This window comes from Papaver somniferum, chromosome 1 (genome assembly GCF_003573695.1).
Source record: "Papaver somniferum cultivar HN1 chromosome 1, ASM357369v1, whole genome shotgun sequence".
NCBI lineage: Eukaryota > Viridiplantae > Streptophyta > Magnoliopsida > Ranunculales > Papaveraceae > Papaver > Papaver somniferum.
The window spans coordinates 35,185,013-35,211,195 of record NC_039358.1 but is presented as its reverse complement, the minus strand read 5'-3'; the positions used below and the strand labels follow the sequence as shown (position 1 = coordinate 35,211,195).

Here is a 26,183-nt window from a genome sequence, read left to right as displayed (position 1 = left end):
GCCTTATAAACCGGAAGAATTTGAAGAAAAAGAAGAAGATTTTGGAGTTATGGAAGAATATATTTGAGTAATGTGTATTTGTGTGTATAAATAAAGAGCTAGAGAGGGGAGAGAAAATAAAATCATTGCTTTAATAATTTTCTCCCATTTTCATTATTTGTAAACACTTTGAGCAATGAAATTATAATTCGAGCGTGTTTCCAATCTAATGAACTAAACCCAACATTGGGATGATGGAGGAAGCTGGATGTCATCAATGTAGTAATTTGATTAATTCTTTTATTTACTTTTTGCACCGATTTTAAATGATTTATGATTTCTATTAATCAATTGTCATCTTGTTAGATAGTGTATGCTTAGTCTTAGGTGCTTTAGATACACTATGCTTGTAATTTACAATTGATGTTTTACGAAATCTTTCCTTAGAGTTGATATTTCTTTTGTTTGAGCGATAAATGTTTAAGATTAATTTTTGAACCACTTGAATATGAAAACAGTGAAATCCTGAGTCCCAGTGAATTCTTCATCCCGTGACATATTTTGTATATAATTTCTTATTTTTAGTATTTTTATATTTAAGCCTAGAGTCAATTTCAACAAGTCCGAGTGAACGACAACCTTATTTACCATTATTCAAAATTCGATCACTTCCTAGCCGTAAGTTGACCAAAAAATTCAGAATGAATATTTGAAGTGAATTTTATGCCAATCTCAAAATGAATAATGAGTATATGTATCACTTTATACTCGAATTCAAATTTAGAATGAATTCATACTCGATTTCAGAATGGATTCCAAATGATAAGTTTATACTTAATTTCAAAATGAGCATAAAGTTGTACGCAGTTTCAAAATGAATACAAAGCTACAAGCGGTTTCGAAATGAAGAAACGTTAATACTCGATTTTAAAATGAGTATCACTTTATACTCAATTTGGAAAAAGAGTACAAGTTCATACTCGATTAAGATCGAGTATGAAGTAATATTAATTCTTAGATTTACTCATTTTAGGAGTATCAGTAGGTACTCAACCTTAAAATGAGTTCAATTATATACAAATTTTTCATATTGAGTATAGACGCATTACGGCTGGAATAATGTTGAATTTTTAGCCGTAAAGCAGGTATACGGCTGGGAAATGTTGAATATTTAGCCATAAAGCGGGTATACGATTGGGAAATGTTAAAATCCAATCCTTAATTATATGTTTACGGTTAGAAATTCCTAGCCGTATGAACTTCTGATTATCATGAAAAATGAAAAAAAAATAGAGGTGGTGTTGCGGCAAGGTTTTCCCTGCCGTAACTTATCATACGACCGGGAAACCCAGCTGTAATTTGTCCTGAAAATACAAAAAAAAAAAAAAAAAAACTTTCGGCTGGAAGTTCTTTATTTCCCATCATAAAGTGTTGATTTCGGTTGGGTCAACAATATTTCCCAACCGTAACTTATCATACGGCTAGGAAACCCAGCCGTAATTTGTTCTGAGACTTTCGGCTGGGAGTTCTTTATTTCCCGCCGTAAAGTATTGATTTCGGTTGGGTCGAAAACATTTCCCAACCGTAACCCCCGTAAAAACCCAGATATTTTTTGATTTTCAACTGATTTGGATCAATCAAAACTGTAACGGGACATGTTTATAAGGTTCTCTTGACTATTTTTCAGGATGTATTTCATCACTTTCTTTAAAAAATTTCAGAAAATTTCATCAAAAATCTCCTTCTCCTTCTTGCAAATCCCAAAAAAAGGAAAATAAAATTTTTGATTTTCAAAAGTTTAATCTAATGATTAGTATAATCCTTTCACTAGTCTTAATTAGTTTACTTAATCATCCTAATTAATACTAATTTAATTAAGGATACATTAGGTATTATAGAAAATAGGTGGTTAAGTGGTTTAATGGTTTACTATTTCATAACTCTATAAAGCCCCCAAAAACCTAGCCGTTTAAAGCCCCAATAATAAGATTCAATCCAAAGCAACCCTGTGATAAAGGTATAAAGTATCTTAAACAACTACTTTTCAACCTAATTCGTCTGATTAACTCAATATTCATCTTTCATTCATGCACCCAATTCAAATTACATGCAAATATCCCTACCTCATGCTTAAATAAAACCCATCACTAAAATTCAGCTCATCAATCAAAATTCACATGAATAAATCTGTTAGCAGATCCAATGGTCACGATATATTAACACAGATATCTTGTCAGCCTGTCTCAACTGTACGAACAATTCATTTATTGTTCTGTTGTTATTTTCTTGAGTCACATGTATTATGTGTAAGTCATGTCTATATAAAGGACTCAGTCACCTGTACTTCTCTTTAACTTTGATAATCAATACAATCACATTCTTACATGGTATCACATACCACAAAGAGAATTATGACTTCTCTCTGATCCTATATTTTCACCATTAAATCTGCAACTTTCTGTTTCAATGACATAAACAACACAAACTCATCAAGATTCTTCCGTTGTATCACATCAAAGATCTCAAAAATAGGTACACAATCATGACTTGTTTCCACCTTTACCTTCTCCAAATAGATCCCAACATGCGATCTCTTCTCAACCACCACCCCCAACATCTTCATCTCATTTACCTAATCCACCTATTACATCTCCAATTTCACCTACTGTTTCTCCAACATCACCATCCTTACCTCAACATACACCGATTCAATTTCCCTCTTATACTTCAGCCTTTTACAATTTTACTCAACAATATATACCTTTACAACAACAAATACCTAATTTTGTGTCTTCTCAACATTCACAACAACAAGACCAAAATCATCATCAACAATTTCCTCCTTAATTTCAACACCAAACTTACAATCCTTTTCATTTTCAAAGCAAATTTAGTATTCCTTTTCCAAATATTGCAAATTTTGTTTTTGAAAAGTTAAATAGTTCCAACTATCTTGTGTGGAAAGATTAGATGGCTTAGATCTTAATTTGTATAAATCTTTATGGCTTTGTTGATGGATTAGTTCCTGCAGAACAACCTACAATCATGATCAACAACACTCAAGTTCCAAATCCTACCAATCTTGAGTTGTGGCAGTTCGAAAAATTTGTTGGATCATATATTAATGCCTCTGTTGATAAATCTTTATCATCAGAACTTCTTGGTAAAGTTTCTGTAAGAGAAAAATGGCTGCATCTTGCGAAACTCTTTACCGAACAATTTTTTGCCAGAAAATCGATGTTACGATCTCAATTACATTCCATCAAGAAAGGATCGTCTACAATCAGTGAGTTATTACATCAACTCAAAACTATTTCTGATTCACTTGCAAAGATAGGTGAACATGTTCCAGATGCAGATCTTGTCATGTATGCTCTTAAAGTTTTAGGAAGAGAATATATTCACTTTGTGGTAAGTGTTCAACACAGAGAACCTCCACTTCCTTTCTCCGAGTTATGCTCTAGATTGATCAGTCATGAAAAATTTCTGAAAGAACAAGATAAAGATTCATTCTCTTCTCTTGTTTCTGATCCAACAAACTCAGCATTCTATGTCAAGAAGCAGAAATTTCATTCAAATTCTTCTTTTTGAAAACCTAGTATACCTCCTGGTTTTCCTTCATTTCATAACTCCAATACTTCTCAATTACCTTCTTCCTCGTCATCTCCATCTGTTTTCAAAAAAACTGAGTTCAATCCAACTCAGAAACAGATTATTGATCCATACAGTGTTCCTTGTCAGATGTGCCTTAAACTTGGTCATCTGGCTAATATATGTAGATTTCGCTATATGCCTTCAAAGAATAGTGGTCCACCTCAACACAAAGCTTTTCTTGGACTTGATCTTAATACTGGAAGCATTTCAGATCATTCACCTTGGTTCATCAATGAGTTTGACTGCAACGTTCAACCACCATCGAATGTTTTTGAATCTGGAGGTTATTGGGGACATAGTGCTTCTGGTCCTGTTTGGATACCAGATTCTGGTGCATCTAGTCACATGAAAAATAATGCAACTTTGTTGAATCAACCTACTTCCTACACTGGTCATGATCAAGTAATGGTGGGTGATGGTAAGCTTCTTCCTATCTCTTTACAAGGCTCCTCTACTCTAAATACCTCAAATACTGAATTTCATCTCAATAAGGTTCTTTATGTTCCCCATATTCAGCACAACTTATTATCTATAGCTCAATTTACATTATATATTCATTGTGCCTTTATATTTTATCCACGGGGCTATGAAATAAAGTCATTGAAGAACAATCATATTCTGGCTAGAGGAAAGGTACAAGATGGTCTATACCCAATAAGAACTGGTGCAAATGATCAGCATGTGGCTTTCTCATCTTTAGTTCTTCTCCAACTATTTGTCACTCAAGATTACATCATCTTGTTCAAAAGATACTTCAAAAACTTGATGGTTCTTCTGTTACCAAGCTTTCTACTAAGTCATTTAATTCCTTTTGTGGTTCTTGTCAGTTAGGAAAAAAATAAATGTCTTCCATTTCAGTCCATTGGTTCTGTGTCCTATGGTCCTCTTGTTCTAGTTCATTGTGATATATGGGGACCTGCCCCTATACAATCTCATTTGGGATTCAAGTACTATATCCTTTTTGTAGATGATTGTACAAAATTCAGTTGGATTTATCCTATGAAGAATAAAACAGATAGCACTCAATGTTTCAAGGTCTTCAAGTCTCTTGTTGAGAATCTTTTTGATATAAAAATTAAACATTTTCAATGTGATGGAGCACTTGAGTTACTACAGGTCCTTTTAGAGAATTTCTTGATTCCTATGGCATTGATTTAAGAATCTCTTGTCCTTACCTTCATCAACAAAATGGATCTGTAGAAAGAAAGCATATACATATCACAGAGGTTGGCAATACTTTATTCTTTAATGCTTCTATGTCCAGAAAGTTTTGGTTTGACTCCTTCTTGGCTGCTGTTTTTCTCATCAATAGACTTCCAACTAAAGTTTTGGATTACAAGTCTCCTTATGAAGCCTTATATCACACAGTACCTGATTATGCTATGCTCAAGGTGTATGGTTGTCTATGTTATCCAAATTTAGTAGCTTATTGGAAGGACAAACTTAGTCTTAAGTCCTCAGCTTGTGTATTCTTGGGTTATAGCATTTATCAAAAGGATATAGGTGTATGGACTTAAAGACTCATGGGATTTATGTCACTACTAATGTGATCTTTGATGAGAGTAAATTTCCATTTGCTACTACTACTTTTTCTCCAAATATGCCTTCTACTGATGTTGTTATTTCTATTTCTACTGAGGCTCATGTCATATTACAACCATCTACTTCAGTTGATTCATGTATTGATGCTTCTCCAACAACTACTTCCAATGTGGCTTCACATGATATTTCTTCACCAACTGAGCCTTGCATTGCATCCTCTTTACCAACTCTTAAAGGTACTTCTCTTCCTTGCTCAATGAATCCTTATCCAATCTCAAGAATGCACACAAGGTCTAAGTCAGGTATTCATCTACTTAAAACTCTCTATAAGGATTTTGTAGTAAATAATTCTCTTAAGCATCCAGTTCCTTTTGCTCTTCTTAGTAAAGAAACACTTATTTCTGATCCAAAAACCTTCAAAGAGGCTATTAAGAAACCTGTTTGGATCAAGGCTATGCATAATGAATATGAATCTCTCCACAATAATAACACTTTTATTCATGTTCCTTATGATCCCTCAATGAATGTACTTGGTTTAAAATGGTATTCAAGACTAAACTTAATGCAGATGGTACTGTTGAGAGATATAAAGCTAGACTAGTTGCTAAGGGATATCATCAGGTTGATGGAATTGATTTTGAAGAAACTTTTAGTCCAGTTGTCAAGGCTACTACTATTAGATGTGTTCTCAGTCTTGCTTTGTCTCAAAACTGGTGTATTAGGCAACTAGATGTAAGTAATGCCTTTTTGCATGGGAACTTAACTGAAACTGTCTGCATGGAACAACCACCAGGATTTGTTGATCATCAACATCCTAATCATGGTTGTTTACTTCAAAAATATCTCTATGGCCTTAAACAGGCACCAAGAGCTTGGTATGAGAAGTTTAGTAACTATCTTTTGTCTTATGGCTTCTCCAACTCTGTGTGTGATACTTCCATGTTTCTCTATCAAAAAGGAAATGCAAGAATGATTCTTTTGGTATATGTGTATGATATAATCCTGGTAGGGTATTCTGATGCTCTTCTTACTTCTTTTATTGCTTCAATCAAGTATGAGTTTGCTATGAAAGATTTAGGCCCTTACACTACTTCTTGGGTATTGAAGCTACTTTTGATTCCAAGGCTAAAAAGTTGTTGTCAACACAGAATATATATTTTCTTGAACTATTGAAGAAACATGACATGATTGGTTGCAACCTTGTAAAACTACAGTTCCTCAAGGCAAAAGAGTATCAATCTGTGATGGTACTGCTTTATCTGATGTTGCTTCTTATAGAAGTCTAGTTGGTGGTCTTCAGTACTTAACTCTCACTAGACCTCACATCAGCTTTGTTGTTAATTATGTCAGTTAATGTTTACAATGTCCCACAGATGTTCATCTTCAGCTTGCCAAAATAATATTACGTAATATCAAAGGTTCTCTTGGTCAGGGTCTTACACTCAGTGCTGGTAACTGCTCAGACTTACAAGCTTTTAGTGACAGTGATTGGGCAGGTTGTCCAGATACTAGAAAATCTACTTCTGGATATTGTGTCCTTGTAGGTGGAAATCTTGTTTCCTAGTCATCAAAGAAACATCATAATATCTCTCGTTCTTCCGCAGAAGCAGAGTATCGTGGCTTAGCTAATGCAGCAGCAGATCTTATGGCTTTCTTACCTATTTGAAGAATTATTTGTTACTCTTTCTGCCTTGCAAATTATTTTGTGATAATCAAGGTGCTGGAAGTCTCACTGCTAACCCCATTTTTCATGCTCGCAACAAACACATTGATGTGGATTATCACAAGATTCGTGATCTGGTTCGATTTGGTTTCCTTCGTGTCTCATATATTCATACTTCACATCAAATAGTTGATTCATTCACGAAGGGTCTCTCAAAATCTTAGTTCAGTGTGTTGAAAGACAAACTAGTGCCTCATGTACAAACGTCAGTTGAGGGGGGATGTTAGCAGATCCAATGGTCACGATATATTAACCCAGATATCTTGCCAGCCTGTATCAGCTGTACGGACAATTCATTTATTGTTCTGTTGTTAGTTTCTTGAGTCACATGTATTCTGTGTAAGTCTTGTCTATATAAATGGCTCAGTCACCTGTACTTCTCTTTAACTTTGATAATCAATACAATCACATTCTTACAAAATCATTTAATAGAAACCGTTAATTTACCTTTTCTTCAACCTCCTGAGTTTGAATCGACACTTAATTTAGCACCACCACCATAAATCAACAAGGTTCTCAACTGATTCTACATCTACTCTTGATTTCTTCCTCTCAAGATCAAAACCCTAATTTCTTTTCTTCTCTCAAAACTCAAACACTGTCACCTCCCCCTCGATTAATCAAGCTACAAGACTTCTATGAGTCACTCACTTCATTAAAACTCAAATCTTCCGATGTGAAATCGACAGAAAGACAACGAATAGAAGCTAGGGTTTATCATAGTTGTAGATCCAGAATAAAAGAGAGGAGATGATGAAAGTTCTGTAGCTGAGAAATGAGAACAAAAAATCGAAGAAGGAAAGATAAAGGCAGATAAGTATTGAAGGGTGGAAAAAAAAGAAGAAGAATACTTGACCAAACTTTGACTTGGGTGTATTTACTAGTCTTAGTGTTCCCGACCACACGCGCGCTTCGCACTCTTGAACACATCACTGTTGCTATTCGCAACCTACCATTCGCCAGGCCATCATCCATCTTTGTATTTCAGTTTCAAAATTCGAATATCCATTTCATAATTTCCAATTATAACAATAGAGGTGGGAGTTACATAAAATAGGTTGAGTTGGACAATCAGAATAAATAGCGTCATTAACGTGTGATTTGTACTATCAATTGAATCAATTACAATTCAAATGAATCCCTTTGTTTTTAATTACTATCTATTTTTAAGAAAAATGCTAGCTTCGAGTGTTAACATACATAAGTATGATGAAGCAATATATGGTTTTCCAGTTGACATCATGTTTAGACTAGAATCCACACCTGTTGATAATTAAGAGACATGGAGAACACATATCTCCGTAAGTTGGGAAAACAAGCAGCGAAATGACCGGAGAAAACAGGGAGAGAGAAATCCACTACCCTAGAGGAAATGATAGGAATAATTATTAAAGAACAAAATAATGTCAATTCCCATTACTAAGCACGATTAAGATTCAAGATGGAACAAAGAGCAGCTGAGTTTGCAGCAAAACAAGCTGAGCATGCGGCAAAAATAGCAAAGGAAGTTGCAGAAAAAGAATTTCTCATCATTATGATGGACGTCTCTAAATTGGATCTTGTACAAAAAGATTACTTCGAACTTCGAAAGGCGGACATAGTGCGGAATAGAAGAAACCAAGCTTAAAGCATAAGCGGAATAGTTCAAAACTTAATTATTATGATTAATAAGTGACCAATAGTTTTAGTAGTTTAATTTTTTTTAAATTAGTTGTGTTTTAATTATTATTTTCTTATATTTCATTTGATGAAAATACAAAGTTTTTACAAGAAACTTGTCGGAAGCCTAGCAACAAGTTGGGCTCCGACACCTTTTTGAATAGCTAAACCTATTCTAACGAAAAGAAAATTAACAACTTTTATATTTACATCATGCCTAGCTATGTAGGTCTTCAACCTTTTCAAAAACTCGATAGTTTCAATACCAAGTTCATCCAAAGTAGTAAAAGCTAGGGTACCAAAACTATAACCATTAGCACTACATACATCAAGGTATTTAACCCGCTTGCGCTCAATAGCTTTAGTAAATGCAAGGCCCGGAGTAAAGGCTTGCACACCACCCCCAGCAAAAGGAGAAACCCTGGTCACATCAAAAAAAGTATCACAACCCTCCTCCCAATTATAGACCAAAATATCTGCCGGCCTAGCATCACCACCATCACGAGAAAGGAATCCCAAAGCTGCTTCTACTTTAGAAGGTACACTAGCACGATAACAAATATTAGCAAAAGTATCTCTAACAATATCATGGTGGAATTTAATACCAACCTCACTAGCACAATGAAGCGCGTGATCACCATAAACATTCATGTCTCTATTGTGTTTTGATATTTATTATTATTATCATTAGCCGTTTTAATATGTAAGTTTTGGATTTTAATTTTATTTCTATTGAACTGAATTAACTTTAACACCTTTTGAAACACCGGTTCTTAATTAAAATCTGATGATGAGTACATAAAGAAGAGACAATACATTTAAATAAAATCATTCGTCAAGATTATGTTGTTACAAAATATTCGACATTGGAAAAGGTCCTACGAGAATATTCGTACAAGGCCCTTCTAGACATAGGAACGGCTTTGTATATAACATTAACAAAACACTACAAAACGTGGTACAATACATCACATTTCGTGTATATTTCATATTCCATAAAAGTGCCTTTACTCTAACCAAATTGTGACATTTTATCTTCATTGTATCGACTTAACACGTAGCATACTAAAACATAAGTTTTCCAAATGATACTTTGCAGAAGCTTCCAATTGTTCAAGCCGTTTCCCATTCTTTTCAGAAGCTTCCAATTGTTCTTGGGCAATCTCGAAATCTCTCAATAAATAGACCATGAAATCAAGTGATATGTGATTTCTCTTATGTTCCCTTGAGTGGTGCACTTCATTTAAGTGGGAGGACATGTTTCAAGCTTCTGTAGTTGAGAATCAATATCAATAGTATTTTCACTCATCTTGAACTGCAGAAAAAACACAGAGGAAATAATCGGTTCTTAAGATGTTTTTATATATCAAACAGAACTTGGTTTCCAAGTTTTGAGACACCTAATCAAGGTATTTTTATTTGATAAAATTCGTGAAAATATACACTTTCGGAAATAACAGTAAGAGTTTTCCGGAACAATATGGTTAAGAGGGTCCAAAAATATCTTGCCCAATTTTGTCATGAACTTTCTCAAAATCAAAAGTATTCTTCTAAAAATAGAACAAATATTCCAAAGCTAGAAAAATACTTTAGATTTTCATGATACAGATAGATTGAGTACAATATATATTTTTCTCATATTCCAGTACTCCTTTAAAAAAAATTCCCATTTATTTAAATTGAGCACAAAGATCGGAAATTCCGATCAACAAACTTAGTTGTTGAAGTGAGCACTTGATGGATCTTTGATTGTGGAACTCGATCTATCTTGATGATTTCAGACATTTTTTTTCGTTTCCTGCTTTGAAGCAGATTTTTGAAGGATACCGGTGTATCAATATCACTGGATGTTGTTAAATCCTTCTTGAGTCTAAAAATTAGACGTTCATAGTCATCTTTATCTAAGATTACAACAAGCTTGTTTTTCTTAGTACTTGTTTTAGATGACCCCCTTTTTGCTTTCACTTCAGACTTTGGCATCCACTTTGTTAGGGTACCAACCCTAAACTCGTCATAAGCCCATGGGTAGAACTCAACTCGAAAACCGGTTGACTAGAAGAGGGAACGCATTGAATTATAAACTACCAATTAAGCCTCATATAACCAATGTGGGACTAGGATCCCAACATCCCACCACGCTTCCAGACGCAACGTCCTCATTGGCCCACTCTATCGATACTGACCCGAAGGTAGCCCTTTCTCTCATGGTGGCTTCTCTCCCCTATCAGTATTCAATGCGGGTGACAACTACGCCCATACGTAGGTGCCCCAACACTTTAATCTAGCCTATATGTCACCCCTTCTATGGAGCGGGCATGGGTCGTGGTGGTTGGCTCTGATACCAATTGTTAGGGTACCGACCCTAAACTCGTCATAAGCCCATGGGTAGAACTCAACTCGAAAACCGGTTGACTAGAAGAGGGAACCCATTGACTTATAAACTACCAATTAAGCCCCATCTAACCAATGTGGGACTAGGATCCCAACACACTTGTGGATGGATTTTGAATGAAGGTCATTCATCTCTTGCAACATTGCATTTTTCCAAGCTGAAACATCAGATCTCACATTCTCGTTGACAAAACAGGAAAGTGGTGATCTGAGGGCTTTTTAGAGGTGAATTTACTCAGTTCTTTTTAGGGCTGCACAGGAACCGTCCCGTCCCATGGAACCGTCCCGGAACCGCGGTCAGATGGGACAGGTACACGTACTAAAACTGGTACCGTGCCTAGAGGAGGTACGAGTAACGGTCATATTCTATTCCCGTCCCGTCCCGTCCCGTAGTACCGAGGATCTATATCAGTTGAAATTAGGGTTTAAATCCTAGCCGTTGATAGTAGGGGTTAAACCCTTTCTCTATCGTATTCTCTTCATTTTTTTTTCCTCTCAGTTTCATCTTCCTCTCAGAGAAGAGGCGAGAAGAGGCCGTCGACGCACCAGTCACCACCATGTTCTAATCATCATCACCAGTTCTAAGTTCTAATCATCATCACCACACCATCTTCTAGGCCACCGCACCACCATTTTCGTTTTCTATTTACTGCAAGTTTAACCCTAGAAATCAAACAAGATCCTTCTCGTTATTAACAAACCCTGACATTTTCGATATAATTAAAAAACCAGTTCGTTTTCTATTTGCTGCAAGTTTGTCATCCTGGTACATCTTCTTCAGGTATAATTAACAAACCCTAACATTTTCGATAGTTTCATTTTTTTTATTCATGTATCCTGGTTGGCTTTACATAGTGTTGTTGTTTACTTGTCTAATGATTTAATTGAAAGGGTTCAAATCGTGTAATTTGATGTATAGATTTGTGCAATTGCAAATGAGATATGGATAAATAGGGAATATCAGGGTGTATTCATATCTCCCTGCATTTTTGGTACTTTCATTGATGCATTTGTGTAACTGTGTAGAACCTGCAGGTGTTTTATTTTTCTTAAATTTGTATGTGTTTGTGGGTTCTGCTTGAAATTCATGTTAGCTAGGTGTTTTGGGTTTAATTTGGTGTGGACTTGGTAAATTGTGTAGTATCCTGTGAAAAGGTGTGAATTCGTTTCTGCTTGAAACTCTCATATTGGTTTAATTTCTGCTTGAAACTCCCGTATTGGCATCAAAAGGTGTGAATTCATTTATATACTTCACATGATGTCAAGTTTCTAGAAACATTGATGTGAAGTAAATCTGTAATTTGTGTCAGTAAATCTGTATTTTTGAATGAATTTTGTTTTTCAAACCATTTCTTATGCAAATGCAATAATCTGTATTGATGAGCTCTCAGTTTAACACTTAACTTGTTTTTTTCATTTCAGATGGATGCAAATGCAACTCAAAGTCAAAATGCAACTGAAGTTGGTTCCTCTATTAACCCTACATCTGTACCTGCACCTTCTGCTGATGCACAACAAGTTGTACAAGGAGATCCAAATGAAGCTACAACTCCTGCTGTTGATGTAGCCAAGAATCTGAAATCCACTTCAAAATCTTGGAAGGATTTTATAAAATTAGATGAGGTATGGGCACAATGTAAGCATTTTCACAAGAAATTGAAATCTGGTAGTCAAAAGAATCGTACGTCTGGGTTATGGAAACACTTGAGGCATTGCACCCAGAATCCTAATAAGAAGAAGGTGGAAGGACAACAATTATTGATGTTTGAACCCCAAAAGCCAGGTGAGGATAGTAAATTGATTGCATCTAGTTTCAGTCAAGAAGCGTGCAGAAGGGCTCTTGTTGTGTTTATCATTGTTGATGAGAAGCCATTCAGAATTGTTGAAGGTGAAGGGTTTAGGGCCTATTCGCAGATGTTGGAGCCTCGATTCAAAATGCCGAGTCGTATGACCATTTACAGGGATTTGTTACAACTCTATGTTGATGAGAATTTTTTTTTGAAGCGTTACTTTGCAGCTACCAAAATGAGGGTGTCCTTGACAACTGATACATGGACTTCTCCTAACAATTATAGCTACATCTGCGTAACTGTTCATTTTATTGATCAAAATTGGAAGTTACAAAAGAGAATCATCTTGTTTTGTCAAATTGAAGGTCACACAGGCAGTGATATTGGTCAAATGTTAGAAAGATGTTTATTGGATTGGGGTCTTGAGGATGTGTTTGGGGTTACTCTAGACAACGCTAATGATAATAAGAAGGCAATTGAATATTTGAAGCAAAGTGTGATTGGTTGGACTTCAGCTCCAGTTAGAGCCGAATATTTGCACGTAAGTTAGTTTTTCTGATTTGTTCATTTCTAGATTCTAATATTTGCATGTAACTCTGTAACTTTTAAATGCATGTGTTCATTTCTATGTATGTGTACATTTCATTTCTGATTTGTTCACTTCACTCTTACCAGGTCAGATGTGCATCTCATGTTCTTGCCATTATGACAAGAGATGCAGTAAGACTCTACAATAAGTCGATATGTAGGATCAGGTCAGTTATCAAATATGTAACTAGATCTCCTGCTAGGTTGAGTAGGTTTAAAACTTGTTGTGAATTAAAAAAGATTGAATATAAGTAAGGTTTGATCTTGGATGTGAGAAGTAGATGGAATAGTACTTATATAATGTTAGATTCTGTTGAAAAGTATGAAAAGGTTTTCAAAAGGTTAGAAAAGCATGATAGGGACTATAGACAGAAGTACATATTTGAAGAGTCATTCCAGTATCTTCGGTTGCCTCTGAATCAGCTTTTAGCACCGGAAAGCGTGTTCTTAGTCCATCGAGAAGTTCTTTATCTCCAATAACAGTTGAGGCTTTGCTCTGTTGTCAAAGCTGGTTGAGCAAACCCATCGATCTTGATCTTTTAGTTGATTATGTACCAGATGATAACTCCAAGGATGAGGAAGGTAATATAAACTTTTCTTTGTTTGTTTACTATTTCAGTATTCATGTGTTTGTTCGATAATACCTTGCTGATTACTCCCTCTTCTTTCTGAACAAGAACATTACCATTGGGTTTTAAGTCTTACTCTACATGCCTTATGTTATTCACTGACAATCAAATACCCTCATTCCTACCTGATAATGCTTAGAATGACAATGTATTTTTTTTATTATTATCCTTTAACAGAGATTGCTGGTTATATGTGCCTGTTGTTAGATTTCGACTCATGCCTTTTATGCATAAACTGAAATATAAATTGCTGTTGCAGACATCTTTGGTGTGGTTCAATTTTCAGAGGTCTTGGATGCTTGATGCTTGGAGATGGAGTTCGTTTTTTGTCGCACCAAACTTATGAAAGTGGTCAATTGCCAAAGAGAAATGCTGTTTTTTTGCTTTGCTTTCTGTTTTTTCTAGTTGAACTCTTAAACAGTTAATGCTGTTAAACTTAGAAGTTTAAAGATTTTTCTTAAAGTATGTATGAATTCAGGTCTTAAGAAAGTCTTAACAGTTAAAGTTTTTAAACTTAGAACTCTCAAGATTTTTTGCTTTGCTTTCTTGTTTTTTTTACATATGCATTATGCAGATATGCTACAGGTAAAGAACCGGTCCCGTCCCGTCCCGTACCGAGTTAAACAGGTACAGGTCCCTTACCGTACCGTACCAAACAGGTACAAGGTATAGGTACCGGCCATAGGGAGGTACAGGTACTGAGCTAGGCAAAAACCCGTACCGTCCCGTCCCATGTGCAACCTTAGTTATTTTGAAACAAAAGATAGAGCGTCTTGCATCTTTCGAATTTTACAATTCCTTTGCATATGACTTTTATCTATACAATAACAACAATACTTATTGAAGCGAATAAAAGTTTTAGTCTTACCTTTTTGAAATGTTCTGCCCTTATGCTGATTCTTACTTGGAGACTTATTCTAATTGCTTTCAGAGATGTTTTTTGCTAAAATCTCACTTGAGATCTTAGGAGCATACGGCCTTTACAAATTTTACTTCTTTGTTGATTGAGGAGGTATCGATACCATGAAAATGTACGCAGACGATATATTCTTCAGAAAAACACTCAAACAACAAGTTCTGAGAGAAAAGAAAATGATGTTTCACACAACAGTGTTATTGTAATGAAATAAAGTTTGATGGCGAGTGAAATATGAGATGAACCAAGTTCTGGTGAGATTTATACTCAAAACGATGACTCTGAGTAGTACACGTATAACGTAACATATTATGCTTAATTTTTAGTTTTTTCAGTGGTAAAACACTAAAAGAACCCCCACCACCACATTTTCCAAGGAAAAATAATTATTACTACCTGCTAGTGTACCGCCGGCCTGTGTAGGTTATTCCGAAATAATCATATTAATCCACTTCAAAAATACTAGCTATCCCCTACCGATGTCCTCAAAAAATAAATGATGGCTGTTAAATTAGACATGTCCAAGGCTTTTGACAAAATAGTGTGGAAATTTATACAGAGTACTTTAAAATTTCTAGGAACATGTGATGACTTTTGTAACATGATTAGCCAACGCATAAGTATTGTGTCCACCATAATAAAATTATACAACAGACATCTCAAGTGGGAGAACGACTTAAACACAAGCAGATTCATACCGAAGCTAGGGTTTGAAGTAACTGATTGCAAAAACAAAAACGAATTCGAAATAAGAAATTCATACTGATTATTATTGATGTTGGTGTTGGTTCCATCTCCTCTATGATTTATCGGATTAGTGTTTGCAGATGTAGTGTAGTGTACTTACAGCACAAGTATACATAAAAGGTTGGAGGTGAGATGCCAAAGCAGCCAAACCAAAGCTAAAGCACATGCATACATTAAAGGTGCTAAATAGCTCGAGTTCCCTCTAACTCTCACTTTCAAGTTTAACACTACAACTATTGATGGATGAAGCTTGAAGATTTCTTGGCATTTATAACAAGAATTCAAAAGACTATCTAACTAGCTAGAAGGCTTAGAAGAATATTTAAAACACAAGGAACACCAAAGGCATGCTAGTAGTAGTAGTGTAGTACAGCAGAAGAAGAATACTCAAAAAGGACAAGTTTGTTACAGTCTGGTGATTTGCAACTTCTTTTAGGCAAGTTTTGTATGTTTACAGAAACTTGAGATACCATTTCGAACCCACTGAATGATGCACATATTTCAGACTGATAAAATTGGGACATTCTCAGTGATCTGGCCTTAGTGATAAATCAAGGACTCTGGACAGTCAAATCATATAGTTTTACCCGAGCTTGGTCTAACTTTTAATGGACCTGGATGTTGGGTATTGGCTCGATTTTTAGGAAACGTCAGTGTGGTTTCCTAAATCAGTTTTTACTGATTTTTGGAATGTGTTTAGACTTCTATCTAAACAAGGGTTTCCTATCTTAGTTAGTTTGGATTTCCTAAATTAGAGTAAAGCTTGGTTTCCTATTTGAAGTATTGTAAGCCTATAAATAAAGTCATAACCTTTAGATTATAGGTATCTACATAGTCTACATCAATATTGTCTAAACCCTTAGGTTGTAGACATCTCCTCACAAAGAAGAGAAGTAATCTCTACATTAGCAAGATGTAGATCCTCTCATGGCTTTGGAGCTGAGAGAGTTGGGGGAGATTTGAAGGTGAGTTGAGAATGTGAAGAAGAAGAACAAGTGTTGAGTGTCATGTGCATTGTGTATTCTCTGATATATGAAGTAAGTGAATTTCTGCCCGTGGACGTAGGCCATTTCCGAACCACGTAAATCTCTGTGTCTTTTGTGTTTATTGTGCATTAACTTCCGTTGTATGTGTAATTTTTCGTTTCTGATGCCGGATCCTGGAATGCGTTGAGGAACAATATGAACCTCTCGGCACAACAAATTGGTATCAGAGCTTAGGTCTAGGTTCTTGAAATCTAGGGTTTGCTCGTTTGAATTGGGTCAGAAACGGTATGTGAAGATATCAAAGAAGATGTCAAACTTGAAGAAGAACACAAAGACAAGGTGACGTTTTTTGACTGAAATTTGTGGTAGAAGAATCGTGATAGTTCTGAAAACTTGTGGTGAAGATTGGTAACAGTTTTAGAACTATGGTGCAAAGTTGTAACAGTTTCGTCAGAAAACGTGGGAGAATTTATGGAAGAAGACATACTTGGAGATTGAAGTAAAAGCCTAGAAGAAGATGCATCAATAGGCATGTTGTAGAATCAAGTTATGTCAATTTGAAAATCAGAGTTACGTTGGAATTCAGAAAATTGTTGTACAACCTCATATGAAGAATCTTAGAAACAAGATCGTTTGAATTGCATCAAGGTGAAGAGGTGGATTTTCTGATTTGACAAGCACCGTTTAAAGCATCAATTACTCATAAACGAATGTATTTGAAGCGTTTCACATTCGTTGATTGTTGATTGATACACTTTTGAAGTTGAAGCTCTACATGAAGGGAGGATTTGACGTTGAAATACTTCTTGAGGTATAAACCCTATGTATTTTGCATAGCTTCGGGTAAGTATTTTCATAACCTTATTAACTAGTTTGATAAAGGTGTTTAGTTGGTTTTTGGTCTTTACCTCGTTTGTTTGATACTTTTGTGGACTATTTGGAAATACCTAGTCGGTTTTCCTTTTGATTGTGCTTTTTTTGCAAGCCAAGTTGCTAGGAAACAAGAGTATCATGTTTGAAGTACAATTTGAATGGTTTGTACGCTGGAAGAGGTAAAGATGCAAAAATTGAAATCGTCAAAGATCCTTAGAATTGATCAAAGTACCAAGGGGAACGATTGTGAATATTAAAGGTTGTCATTAGTTCGATCATGTTGTCCTTGACATAGTTTAAGGAATTGAAGAATAAGTTAAAATCAAGTTTGCCTCAGTTGGATGGTGTAGCGAGGATTGCAGAAATCTATTAGTAGGTTTCATGTGATAATTATCAATCATTTGAATGTCTTAGTGTTGTGAGAGCACTAGTGGAGGATTGGTAAATTCTGGTCGAAGATGCAGTAATTGAATTTCCTATATGGAGATATTGTGTGTGGTGGAGCTGTAGTTTCTTATTCTGTTTTAAAGAGAAGCGTTTGAAGATGAAGTTGACACAATCTTTGGCATATGCACCTTGGGCATATGATTGAAGAAGGGTTTATTTGAATGTGTTGAGTGTGCAACTTACTTGAAGAGTAAGCTTATGAGCATTGAATTTCTGCAAGCTTTTGTTGTTTACACAACAATATAGGAGCATAGCTTTTCGTGTTGTTGAACACCGCAAATATGGTACGCTTTGAATCATCCACTCGGATGTTTGAAGGCATCTCTTTTATTTTTTTTTAAAGAGGAGCTAGGTGGTTTGTTACCTTTATTTTTGGATGATATTTGGCGGAGAATTAAGGTGTTTACCTTTTGAAGTCATCAAGGTGAAGAAGTGCAAGACCGTGGTGGAAAAACAGATAGGTCGTGAAGATATGTTTCCGTTTTTTTGAGTTAAATCAGTTGCAAGGAACAATTATCATTGTGGCACTTCACAAATGTAAGGTACGATACTACATGTGAAGTATATGATTAGGCGAAGACTATTTGAAGAACGCGGTATGTGAATTGAACTTCCTTTTGTCGTAAGGAAAGGCATTGGAAAACAAGGAAAGAAGTTTCAAGTTCAGACGTGAACGCAGATCTAGTGATGGTGTGGAATTTCAAGTTTGAATGCTTTTATCATAGGCATTCTCTAAAGAATTTTCTGAATTTTAGGAGTTGGAGTTTGAAGTTGAAGATATTAAGCATTCGTTTGAAGTACTTAGGTACAACTCGAGAAGTTTGAATAAGAATCTGGAATCATTAGATCCATTCGACTTCGGGTTTAAAGTTGTTTAAACGGTGGAGTATTGAAGAAGTTTTCCAATGCAGTTGATGAAAGGATTGAAGAATAGAAATCTGTATTGCTGAATATGGAAGTAGAAGTATTAGATAGTGCGCTAATACATTTGAAGACTAAATCATGCAGCTAAGGCCTGAAGTTGAAGAACGTATAATCACGCAGTTTAGAATTTTGTGAACATTGTGTTAAGGTGGAGAAAGAATCAAGCTTAGAGTTGGAGTAAAAAGTTCTAGTTTTATGAAGATATGAAAATATCATGATTATCACCACATATGGAATACTGGAATGTGTTCACACAGATGTTTGGGAACTTACTTTGTAAGGTATGAATTATTTCATCTTTGAAGAAAACTTCGTAGTTATGGGGTACACCATACATTTGCATGTGATGAAATATTGAAATCCGCCTTGAAAGACGAAGTGTTGGGATTTGAAGAAGTATGATGGAGGAAGAGCTCAAATTTGACAAGTGCAGTTGTGAGTTGAAGTCAAAGACTATATCATACAAATTGAAGTAAATGTGCAAAGAATTGAATCTTGCAAGTTTGAAGAATATGTGCATGTGAAAATCTATGAAGTTGAAGACGCGTCAAGAATTCATAGATAATTGGATTTGCTGAAAAATTAGCAAAGTAACAAAAGAAGTGGTGGAATTCGGGTAATTCCTTCCTGGACTTAATCATGTCTTTTGAGTTTGCTACACCGTTTTGGTGTATTGGTGTCTTAAGACACAGTTGCAGACCTGTTATGGGATTGAATTTGTGAAGCACATGTTGAAGCACATTGCATCCTTAAAAGGGATTTGAAACACCTTACGGTGTGTTGGTGTCAGTTGACACATTTGAACCTTAGACAAGGATTTTGGAAATTGTACCAGTGCAACGTCTTTGGATGAATGAAAAATTGAAGCCCATTTGTGGGAGTGCAGCATCTTTAGGATGATTGAAGTATGAAGGCATCATTAGATGATTGGAGAATTGGAGCCCTATGAGGGATTGAAACATCTTCGGATGGGTGGCACCTACGGGTGAGTGAAGTATTGAAGTCCTTTTATGGAAGTGAAACATCTTCGGATGGTTGGCACCTATGGGTGAGTGAAGTATTGAAAAACTTTAGTTGAATTGAAGCATCTACGGATGATTGGCACCTCCGGGTGATTGAAGGCAGTAGAATATGAAGGCGCGGAAGGTGAATGTCGAGATTTCATGACAAGGTGGAGAAATCAGAGAATAGTGAAGTTGAAGTTGTCATGGAAATCTTGCCAAGGTGGAGAATTGTTGGATATTGGCTCGATTTTTAGGAAACATCAGTGTGGTTTCCTAAATCAGTTTTTACTGATTTTTGGAATGTGTTTAGACTTCTATCTAAACAAGGGTTTCCTATCTTAGTTAGTTTGGATTTCCAAAATTAGAGTAAAGCTTGGTTTCTTATTTGAAGTATTGTAAGCCTATAAATAAAGGCAGAACCTTTAGGTTATAGGTATCTACATCATCTACATCAATATTGTCTAAACTCTTAGGTTGTAGACATCTCCTCACAAAGAAGAGAAGTAATCTCTCCATTAGCAAGATGTAGATCCTTTCATGGCTTTGGGGCTGGGAGAGTTGGGGATATTTGAAGGTGAGTTGAGAATGTGAAGAAGAAGAACAGGTGTTGAGTGTCATGTTCATTGTGTATTCTCTGATATATGAAGTAAGTGAATTGTTGTCCGTGGACGTAGGCCACTGCCGAACCACGTAAATCTTCGTGTCTTTTGTGTTTATTGTGCATTAACTTCCGTTGTATGTGTAGTTTTTCGTTTCTGATGCCGGATCCTGGAATGCCTTGAGGAACAATATGAACCTCTCGGCACAATACTGGATATAATTTAAATCAAGCTTTAGGCAAGTTTGAAACCGTTATTCATGCTTGAGAAACCTAACCGCATAAGCAAGAAATTTGTTCTTTTCAATTGTAAAAAGCTTTAATTTCATAAATTTCATTATTTGTCAAACTACCAGCACTATAAGGGTACTACGGTACACTAACCCTAAACAAGAATCCTAAACATTCAATGATTAAAGGTATAAAACAAACCAAATGACCCAACAAAGCAGATAACCATAACTCTGAACCCAATAACCATGGGAAGCGGAGCTATATATATGGGCAAAGTAGGGGCTAACTGACGCCCAAAGGTTATTTATGCATCTTCACAAAAACCCTTCTAAGCTTTCCTTTTGATTCATTGTTTAGCCTTTAGAGGGATTGTTTTACATTGTTTGCCCCCTCCTATTTATCATTCCTAGTTCCGCCACTGAAACCATAAATTATGTGCAAACTTGGTATTAATTTTCCATGAATGCAAATATATTTTAATAGTCAGATCTATAAGTTGTCTCAAACTCAAACAACGATCTCACAACATTGCATTATTTATGTATGCCAAAATTTCCAAACCAAGACAACGAACACAAAGAGTGTGATAATAGAACAAGATGTTCATAAATAGTTGGCCTAAGTTGCTACATCAGTTAAGGATCCAAAAAATTTCACTTAATTGAGCCTTAACAGATTAATAGTTTCAAACATCTCACCTTATATGTCATGTTTCTGCAACGTGGCGCTCATTCATCAAAAATTCTCTTTACTAATAGCTTTGGGTCTACTGTAGGTGGAATCCGAATATGAAAACCTGCTTCAGCGCATGAAGGTTGCATATTCATTTGATAACCCTGTACAAGAAATCACTCCTCATCAACCAAAATTCAAAAACAATTTTATTAGTCAAATCTATAAAGTTATCTCAAACTCAAACAACGATCACAAAATTGCATTATTTATGTATGCCAAAATTTCCAAATTCAAACAACGAACAAAAAGAAAACTCACAGAACCGATGCATGACAAAAGTAAACTATAGAGTATAGATACCTGGGTTTGTTTATTCATTTCAGCATTTTGGTGCATAAGTGGGAGTCGATAATGAGGTTTGTTAAAATGATGAGAAAACCATTTACTAAACAAAATGATAGACAACCTCTTTTTAGGTACATCATTTTATTAGCTTATATTATGACAAGGCACCCCCGTGAACCACATTATCTTCATTCATTCATTACTCTATGCTAATTCAAACCCTAAAGCTACAATGTAAAACAAATCCTAAGCAGCACATAGATACACACAAAACTAAGACAAAATCCTAGCTCATATTTGCAACCTTACAATCACACTTCATATATTTTAATGACAGTAGGAAGGACTATTCAAGGAAACTAACTTCTGCAAATGTGCTCAATTAAATGTAGACCATTAAGTGATCATAATGGCCAGCAAGAAACTTATATTGCTCTCAATCCTGTATCCCCTACCATAGAGATGAGAGGTCCATCAGGGATGGTAAATTTCTGAAGAAAGAGCAGCATGTTCTCCTAGTCCCTTCCAGACCCATTTGGACCTTGAATTTATATCAAAATACACAGAAATGCTTCGATCCAGAAACATGGGTTTATGGCCTATTGAAGGTCCTAGCAACAATGTACAAGCCTGATAATCGAGGGAGTCGAACAGAACAAGGTCTTTAGTTGGGTGGGTTGAATATGACATCTTCCGATTAACCAGACAACTGCCCACCACGATTCCAATACCCAAAAATAAGCAAACAGGTTGGTCATGGCATGCTGGACTAGATGGGAAACTCTAATCAATGCGAAAATATGAAACAGGCAAGGATGGTTGGGTTACCTGGTCACAGAAGATATACCCAGCACCAATTCGAAAACTCTGGAGGCAGAAGTACAGAGGAATCTCCAGAAAGAAAAGCCCGTCTGCATCAATGAGGATATTCTTTTTTTTTCTAAGGACATGCACCTTCCGCCTTTACCAGAAGGGTACTAATTGTTTCCATGACATATACCTGCCAAATTTTACAAGATGAAATCACAACTTCGACAGCATTGAAGACTCCACAGGACCAACAAACACTGCGGTTTCTCAATTTTAATTACTATAAAGATGAGCCAAATGCTTCCAGCAAACATTCAGTATCCTTCAATATCTGCTTTTCATATTGAGCCAAGGGCATAAATTTATTAACTATAAACTGTAATCAATGCGAATATTGAATCTGTTAACCTTAAATTTATTAGGTAATTTAGGTATTTCCTTATGTGTTAAATTAAACAACAATTGAACATAATACCTAAATATTTGAATTGGGAAATCATCTCCATTTCTATATTAACAGCATCGTCTTCTAATTCACACACTGAATCATAACCTTCAAGAATGAGAAAATGGGATGTGATTAGGGGGGCATACCAAATTCTTGCAAACAGATTAATTGATTCACGGCACATCTCCCCCGGAATGCTTGACATTATAGCTGCTGGTTCTTCATTCTTCTTCTTCCGATTAATGCAGAGAGGTTGGAGGATGGAGAGTAAATAAATGGTTTATTTCTTTTTATGCCCTGCCCCTTGCCCAACCAACCAGCTCGTACCACTCGGAGGCTTGGCTCTGGGTCCGGTTTTGCTGCCCCCCCCCCCTTTTATTTTTTTTTTTTGGTTTTTCATGTTTCAACCAAGGATGATTTTTGTTAGCTGCTAAAGTTAAACCCAACAAGAATGAAATTTTTTTGAAGACGGACTTTGAAGGAAGATCTCAAGCCAATTATGCTCTGTCCGTCAAGATAATGCAATGGATCGATTGCTCGCCACTAGTGTAGAGAATTTTGCTAGGCCTGTACTGTAGATATACGTAGCCACAGGAAGGCTGTTTTGGGGGCTGCAAGAGGATTATGACGCACAACAATTCATAATCCTCTCCCACAAGAAGGCTGTTTTGCTAGGTCTGTATGACGCACAATAATTCCTAAAACAACTTGATGATTTTTGTAGCTTGAACTTCCTAGGCCTCTCCCAAAGACATTGTGCACTTGAAAAACTACTGTGGCCTTTCATTTTCATACAGTTTATGCTAATTTAGGAGTACATTTTTGTGCTGCATGGTAACTGTGCATTACCACAGACAGTATTGCAGAGATAGCTAAAGCGTTAACACTGGTAGATTTGGTACGTACAGGGAGTTCTGTAGACTAAATAAAAATAGTTCTCGTAGATCACTTCCATCTATGTAATAATCATAATATAACGCCACCAGCAGCTGCATCATCTCCCCCACCACTGCCACAACCACCACGAAACTGGACCATCTTCACATTATAAAGTTCTGAGGACCCTTGATGGAGTCAATAGCTCTATGTGCCATCACAAAGTTTTCAGCATGTTCCAAAAGCTTTGTCCTCTTTACTGTACGTACATTAGCTGCAATAAAGTTGAAAACAATATTAAAGTCTTTTTACAATTTACTTGTTCAAAGAAGAAGAAAACCATCTGCTTAAAGAATCTCACAAACCTGCACATTCTCCTTTCCCAAGTGGAATAAGCCCATTTGTGTATCCTTGAGACAAGTCTCTTCTGTTCCTTACATGTGAAACTCCAAGAATCTGACCTTCTTTTTATCACCTGCAACTTCACGAGGTTCATCCACAACAAAATTGGGTTACTTTTCTTCAAAACTACTAAAAAAGTTATTACAACTCAATCCCCATAGTCGATTTCTAGCAATATGCAAAGTTACTGCCACGCCAAAGAAGGGGACAACGGACAACCCTTATGCAGCATTACTTATGGTTCATTTTACTAGACTCTATCGCAGTGAGAATCTCATTTACGACTTGCGCACATAACCTTCGTTCATATACCTACTGACCCCATGTATGAACGCACTTATAGAATGGTGACTTGTGTGTCATTTAATAATCAAACTAAACTCAAAAATCTGTTACAGGGGCAGATAAGGGGTCAACAGGGAGAGGAAGAAAGAATCCTAACCCCTTTTGGCACCCTCTAGGCTCTAATTCTGCCATATCATGTTGCGCAAGGAATTTTCGGATATGAGACATTGGAGAAAACTAAATTGACCAAGTAAAAATGAAGTAATAGACTCTCAATTTAGTTTTATCCAATCCTCACTTCCGAGAAGAACCATTTTCTTTCTACAAGTCCAAAAGTGAAGGTTGCAGATGTTGGGCTGTAGAAACCTGAGCATGCATATTCATACAAATGATTAGTATCATCTGTACAGGTTCAGTTTTCTTCTGCAACTCTCATCTACAACTTTAACTTTGTCTTTTTTCCGCTTCCGTTAGCCAATATAGAATGAATGTTCGTATCAGTATTAATGTACCTGGATGTGAGATATTGGAGAAAACTAAGTTGATTGTAAACAAAGGTGAATAATCAATTTAGTTTCATCCAACTCTCACTTCCAGACACTAATGTTCTTCAAGTTCTGCATCCAAATAAGTGAAGGTTGGAGGTAAGATGTTGGAGGAAACTGGACCAAAGTTAAAAGAACACACAGCCATGCATGCATTAAAGGTGCTAAAAATAGGTTCAGTTTCCTACAACTCTCACTTACAACTTTAACTAGTGATAGATGAAGCTTGAAGATTGCTTGGTATTTATAACAAAACTTAGCAGACGCAATTCAGAAGACTTAACTAACTGGCTAGAAGTTTCAGGTAGGGAACATTAAAAAGCACAAGAACACCAAATGCATGCTAAGTAGTACAGCAGAAGAATAATGCTCTAAAAGGACAAGTTTGTTAGGGGATTCTTTTGTGGTTTTCAACTGCTTTTTGGGCAATTTTTGTATGTTTACAGAGCTTGACATGCCATTTTGAACCCCATAAATGATACACAATTTTCATATTGATAAATTTGGAACATTTTTAGTGATCTGACTTCAGTGACTGGACAGTCGAGTCATAATCTTTACCTGAGCTTGGTCTATCTTTTCATGGGCCTGGGTTATGATTTAGATCGAGATTTTAAAGCAAAGTTGGAAACCGCAATTAATGATAAGATTTCAGGTGATTTCCCTCTGTTGTGGTTAAAAGCTGAACAAAGCTCTCTTCTGAGAGCTTCTGGCCCCACCGTGGTATATTTCAGCCAATAGGATCATCCTGTTGTTTCACATCACCAATACTTAGTCCCGTAGCACCCCCATATTTCTTTCCAAACCCTTTTTTGTTTCTTTGGCCGCATCTCTTTTCTCCTTAGTTTGATTCTTTTATTTCTTTCTCGCCTTTCTACAGATCTTTTTCATTCATACTCTAATAGAAACCCCTTAACAAGGCGCACTTTCCGTTGTGTTCTTATATATTCTGATCTTATGTGCTAGGGATAATTTAAATTACAGTATAATTCATGTTAATTCATGAATTATGATCTTTTTTTTGCTAAGCTAATTATGATCTTATTTTACTCTTACTGTTTGGGTGATCAATTACCTAATGGCTGACATATAAAAAGTCTTTTAAGAATGGTT

General features: G+C 35.9%; 1 long non-coding RNA gene across 3 annotated transcripts; it reads right to left on the bottom strand.

Annotated features, from left to right (window-relative positions):
* Positions 1-9,521: 9,521 nt before the first annotated feature.
* Positions 9,522-23,223, bottom strand: LOC113327614. 3 transcript variants are annotated; one of them, XR_003349071.1, is made up of 4 exons: positions 23,109-23,223; positions 22,533-22,704; positions 21,383-21,520; positions 9,522-9,872 (listed from the first exon to the last, which is right to left on the bottom strand). It is a non-coding gene; the product is annotated as an uncharacterized LOC113327614 (long non-coding RNA). The 3 variants fall into 3 exon arrangements; XR_003349069.1 differs by lacking the exon at positions 9,522-9,872 and adding an exon at positions 20,775-21,102; XR_003349066.1 differs by lacking the exon at positions 9,522-9,872 and having other exon boundaries at positions 21,198-21,520.
* Positions 23,224-26,183: the final 2,960 nt, after the last annotated feature.